Source organism: Salmo trutta, chromosome 18 (genome assembly GCF_901001165.1).
Source record: "Salmo trutta chromosome 18, fSalTru1.1, whole genome shotgun sequence".
NCBI classification, from domain to species: domain Eukaryota; kingdom Metazoa; phylum Chordata; class Actinopteri; order Salmoniformes; family Salmonidae; genus Salmo; species Salmo trutta.
Window position 1 is genome coordinate 38,814,882 of NC_042974.1, and position 6,615 is coordinate 38,821,496.

Below are 6,615 nucleotides of genomic sequence, written 5' to 3' on the forward strand. Positions count from 1 at the left end.
CTTGACTTTTTCTACATTTTGATACATTACAGTCTTATTCTAAAATGTATTCAATTGTTTTTTTCGTCATCACTACACACAATACCCCATAATGACAAAGCAAAAACTTTTTTTTTTAACGTAAGTATTCAGACCCTTTACTCAATACTTTGTTGAAGCCCATTTGGCAGCGATTACAGCCTCTAGTCTTCTTGGGTATGACACTACAAGCTTGGCACACCTGTATTTGTGGAGTTTCTCCCATTCTTCTCTGCAGATCCTCTCATGATCTGTCAGGTTGGATGGGGAGTTTTGCTGCACAGCTATTTTCAGGTCTCTCTAGAGATGTTCAATCGGGTTCAAGTCCGGCTCTGGCTGGGCAACTCAAGGACATTCATAGACTTGTCCCGAAGCTACTCCTGCGTTGTCTTAACTGTGTGCTTAGGGTCGTTGTCCTGTTTGAAAGTTAATTTTTGCACCAGTCTGAGGTCCTGAGCGCTCTGGAGCAAGTTTTCGTCAAGGATCTCTCTGTACTTTGCTCCGCTCATCTTTCCCTCGAACCTGACTAGTCTCCCAGCCCCTGCCGATGGAAAAACATCCCCACAGCATGATGCTGCCACCACCATGCTTCACCGTAGGGATGGTGCCAGGTTTCCTCCAGACGTGACGCTTGGCATTCAGGACAAAGAGTTCAATCTTGGTTTCATCAGACCAGAGAATCTTGTCCTTCAGGTGTCTTTTGGAAAACTCCAAGCTGGCTGTCATGTGCCTTTTACTGGTGAGTGGCTCTAACATAAAGGCCTGATTGGTGGAGTGCTGCAGAGATGGTTGTCCTTCTAGAAGGTTCTCCCATCTCCACAGAGGAACTCTGGAGCTATGTCAGAGTGTGTGGGGTTCTTGGTCACCTCCCTGACCAAGGCCCTTCTCCCCCAATTGCTCAGTTTGGTCGGGCGGCCAGCTCTAGGAAGAGTCTTGGTGGTTTCAAACTTCTTCCATTTAAGACTGATGGAGGCCACTGTGTTCTTGGGGACCTTCAATGCTGGAGAAATGTTTTAGTACTCTTCCCCATACCTTAGCCTCGACACAATCCTGTCTCTCTCTGAGCTCTACAGACAATTCCTTTGACCTCATCACTTGGTTTTTGCTCTGACATGGACTTTCAACTGTGGGACCTTATATAGATAGGTGTGTGACTTTCCAAATCATGTCCAATCAATTGAATTTGCCACAGGTGGACTCCAATCAAGTTGTAGAAACATCTCAAGGATGATCAATGGAACCATGACGCACCTGAGCTAAATTTAGAGTTTCAAAGTAAAGGGTCTGAATACTTATGTAAATAAGGTATCTGTTTTTTATTGTTTATAAATTAGCAAACATTTCTAAAATAAAACATGTTTTTGCTTTGTCATTAGGGGGTAGATATATACAATTTTTAAAATCAATTTTAGAATAAGGCTGTAAGTAATAAAATGTGTAAATAGTAAAGGGGTCTGAATACTTTCTGAATGCACTATATATATATATATATATATATATATATATATATTAAGTCCTTACATATGGGCAGACTGATTACATCTGATCAGTTACATGTAATCTGAAATTGCAAAAAAACAAACTGTAATCAGTTACATTATCTGCAAAAAAAATTGTAAACAGATTACAGATACACTATATATACAACAGTATGTGGACACCCCTTCAAATGAGTGTATTCGGCAATTTCAGCCACACCTGTTGCTGACAGGTGTATAAAATCGAGCACACAGCCATGTAATCTCCATAGGTTAACATTATCAGTAGAGTGGCCTTACTGAAGAGCTCAGTGGCGTTCAACATGGCACCGTCATAGGATGCCACCTTTCCAACAAGTCAGTTCGTCAAATTACTGCCCTGCTAGAGATTCCCCGGTCAACTGTAAGTACTGTTATTGTGAAGTAAATACGTCGAGGAGCAACAACGGCTCAGCTGTGAAGTGGTAGGCCTCACAAGCTCACAGAATGGGACCGCTGAAGCGCGTAAAAATTGTCTGTCCTCAGTTGCAACACTCACTACTGAGTTCTCTGGAAGCAACGTCAGCACAAGAACTCTTCGTCGGGAGCTTCATGAAATGGGTTTCCATGGCTGAGCAGCTGCACACAAGCCTAAGATCATGTGGAATGCCAAGCGTCAGCTGGAGTCTCATAAAGCTCACCGCCATTGGACTCTGGAAACACTTTATTTATATTTTACCTTTATTTAACTAGGCAAGTCAGTTAAGAACAAATTCCTATTTTCAATGACAGCCTAGGAACAGTGGGTTAACTGCCTTGTTCAGGGGCAGAACAACAGATTTGTACATTGTCAGCTCGGGGACTCAAACTTGCAACCTTTCGGTTATTAATCCAACGCTCTAACCACTAGGCTACGCTGCCGCCCCAGAAACAAGAGCATTAGTGAGGTTGGGCACTGATGTTGGGCGGTTAGTCCTGCCTCGCAGTCGGCGTTCCAATTCATCCCAAAGGTCTTCGATGGGGTTGAGGTCAGGGCTATGTGCAGGCCAGTCAAATTCTTCCACACCGATCTCTACAAAACATTCAGTCTGACAGATGAATCTGGGTTTGGCGGATGATAGGAGAACGCAACCTGCCCGAATTCATAGTGCCAACTGTAAAGTTTGGTGGAAGAGGAATAATGGTCTGGGGCTGTTTTTAATGGTTCCAGAGAAGGGAAAACTGAACGCTACAGCATACAATGACATTCTAGATGATTCTATGCTTCCAACTTTGTGGCAGCAGTTTAGGGAAGGACTTTCCTGTTTCAGCATGACAATGCCCCCGTGCACAAAGCAAGGTCCATACAGAAATGTTTTGTAGAGATCGGTGTGGAAGAACTTGACTGGCCTGCACATAGCCCTGACCTCAACCCCATCGAAGACCTTTGGGATGAATTGGAATGCCGACTGCGAGCCAGGACTAATCGCCCAACGTCAGTGCCCAACCTCACTAATGCTCTTGTGTCTGAATGGAAGCAAGTCCCTGCAGCAATATTCCAAAAATCTAGTGGAAAGCCTTCCCAGAAGAGTGGAGGCTGTTATAGCAGCGAAGGGGGACCAACTCCATATTAATGCTCATGATTTTGGAATAAGATCTTCGACAAGCAGGTGTCCACATACTTTTCGTCATGGAGTGTACTTATGAAAACCTAGATGATTCCTTCTTGGATTAGTTTTAAATTCAGAAAAGATGTTGGACACAAAAATACATTAAACCCTTCTGCTTTATCAATGACATTCAAGTAAGCGTTGAAAAAAAGAGCAAGTTTGCTTTTTGTATCCTAAGGCCTCTTAAAAGCGGGGCGGCAGGGTAGCCTAGTGGTTAGAGTACTGGACTAGCAACCATCAAGGTTGCTAGTTCAAATCCCCGAGCTGACAAAATCTGTCGTTCTACTCCTGAACAGGCAGTTAACCCACTGTTCCTAGGCCATCATTGAAAATAAGAATTTGTTCTTAACTGACTTGCCTAGTAAAATGTAAAAAAGTAATCAGATTCCATTACTTAGTTTGAGAAATCCCAAAGGTATGTTACTGATAAAAAAAATGTGGACAGGTAACTGATTACATTTAGAAACTAACCTACCCAAGCCTGCATATGGGCCATATACAGTATATAAGGACTTGATATTTGTGGTATGAAAAACAGAAATAGCTACATATAGTACCAGTCAAACGTTTGGATACACCTACTCATTATTTTTTAATAGTGATTACATCAAAACTATGAAATTACACATATGGAATCATGTAGTAACCAAAACAGTGTTATATTTGAGATTCTTCAAAGTAGCCACCCTTTGCCTTGATATCTTTGCACACTCTTAGCATTCTCTCAACCAGCTTCATGAGGTAGTCACCTGGAATGCATTTCAATTAACCAGTGTGCCTTATTAAAAGTTAATTTGTGGAATTTCTTTCCTACTTAATGCGTTCGAGCCAATCAGTTGTGTTGTGACAAGGTACAGTGCCTTGCAAAGGTATTCATCCCCCTTGGCATTTTTCCTATTTTGTTGCATTACAACCTGTAATTTAAATTGATTTTATTTGGATTTCATGTAATGGACATACACAAAATAGTCCAAATTGGTGAAGTGAAATGAAAAAAATTACTTGTTTCAAAAAATGCAATACAAATAAACTACGGAAAAGTGGTGCGTGTATATGTATTCACCCCCTTTGAAGCCCCTAAAAAAGATCTGGTGCAACCAATTACCTTCAGATGTCACATTATTAGTTAGATTGCACACAGGTGGCCTTTATTTAAGTGTCACATGATCTCAGTATATATACATCTGTTCTGAAAGGCCCCAGAGTCTGAACACCACTAAAGAAGGGGCACCACCAAGCAAGCAGCACAATGAAGACCGAGGAGCTCTCCAAACAGGTCAGGGACAAAGTTGTGGAGAAATACAGATCAGGGTTGGGTTATAAAAAAATATCAGAAACTTTGAACATCCCACGGAGCACCATTAAATCGTTTTTTTTTTTTTTAAATGGAAAGAATATGGCACCACAACAAACCTGCCAAGAGAGGACCGCCCACCAAAACTCACGGACCAGGCAAGGAGGGCATTAATCAGAGAGGCAACACAGAGACCAAACATAACCCTGAAGGAGCTGCAAAGCTCCACAGCGGAGATTGGAGTATCTGTCCATACACTTTAAGCCGTACACTCGACAGAGCTGGTCTTTACGGAAGACTGGCCAGAAAAAAGCCACTGCTTAAAGAAAACAATAAGAAAACACATTTGGTGTTCACCAAAAGGCATGTGGGAGACTCCCCAAACATATGGAAGAAGGTACTCTGGTCAGATGAGACTAAAATTGAGCATTTTGGCCATCAAGGAAAACGCTATGTCTGGCACAAACCCAACACCTCTCATCACACCGAGAACATCATCCCCACAGTGAAGCTTGGTGGTGGCAGTATCATGCCTTGGGGATGTTTTTCATCGGCAGGGACTGGGAAACTGGTCAGAATTGAAGGAATGATGGATGGCGCTAAATACAGGGATATTCTTGAGGGAAACCTGTTTCAGTCTTCGAGAGATTTGAGACTGGGACGGTGGTTCTGGGGATGTTTTTCAGCTGCAGGGACTGGCTGACTAGTCAGGATCGAGGGACAGAGCCAAGTAGAGAGATCCTTGATGAAAACCTGCTCCAGAGCACTCAGTACCTCAGACTGGGGCAAAGGTTCACCTTCCAACAGGACAACGACCCTAAGCACACAGCCAAGACAATGCAGTGGCTTCAGGACAAGTCTCTGAATGTCCTTGAGTGGCCCAGCAAGAGCCCGGACTTTAACCCGATTGAACATCTCTGGAGAGAACTGAAAATAGCTGTGCAGAGACACTCCCCATCCAACCTGACAAAGCTTGAGGGGATCTGCAGAGAAGAATGGAAGAAATTCCCCAAATACAGGTGTCCCAAGCTTGTAGCGTTATACCCAAGAAGACTACAGGCTGTAATCGCTGCCAAAGGGGCTTCAACAAAGTACTGAGTAAATGGTCTGAATGCTGATGTAAATGCAATGTTTTTTATTTTTAAAACATTTGCAAGAATGTCTAAAAACATATTTTTGCTTTGTCATTATGCGGTATTGCGTGTAGATTGATTAGGAAAAAAAACAATTTAATCAATTTTAGAATAAGGCTGTAACATAACGAAATGTGGAAAAAATACAAGGGGTCTGAATACTTTCCGAATGCACTATATGTGCGTTTGTTCTGGACATGATGTAGCCTACCAATGTTAGACCAAACCGGCTATGGAGAACTCCACTATGCTGCTGACATGACCCTCCAAAAGTCAAATGGGAAGTGGTGAATGATATTTCAGCAAATGTATGCCTCATTACTTTAGTTGGAAAAGATACTAACACACATCTCCCAGCAGCTCTGGGAAGATGTCCAAGACAGACACCTTTAGGGAGGCTAAATATTTTCTCTTTCTCGCAGCATCATCTGTCCACATTCACAACAACAGAGACCTCAAGAGCAGCCACCAGCTGTTCAGTTGCATGAAACCAATCAGGGTAAGAGGGTCTGTTGAAAAAAAGAGCCGCCCCACATTTGAATAAACGCCAGTGTTTGCTCTGCCACCAGGTTCCGAGAGCCCCAGATTAAAGGGCACAGAGTCTCACAGCATGGCTCCTTTCAGAGTCCAATCTGGATTCCTGCTTGGATTAGTTTGAGTTGCTTAGCTCTGCAACAGCATGCTGTATGATGAAAAATTACAGAGGTGTCTATCATATCAACATGGCTATCGCATACATTGATTTAATGGTTGTTCTTTTGGCCTAAATGTGAGAGTCAGTCTCTCCGGTCTACCCCTGACATGAGGCCTACATTTCTGTAGGATCAAGTTCCCACCCAGTCCATGGGGTTATTGTAATGACATAAATGTTATCACAGTAATCTCCCTGGTGAGTGGAGTCATGAAAAGCCGCTCTCCAGACTGGCTTGAACCAGTCCGAACCAAGTGGACTTGACGTTTGGTTATGGGCGCACAGCCAGGGGCGAGAGGTGAGCTATTGAGAGAGCTGCTTAAAATGAAATATTTCTGAAGCTAGATTAACATCAGTTCAGGGTGTTAAGGGG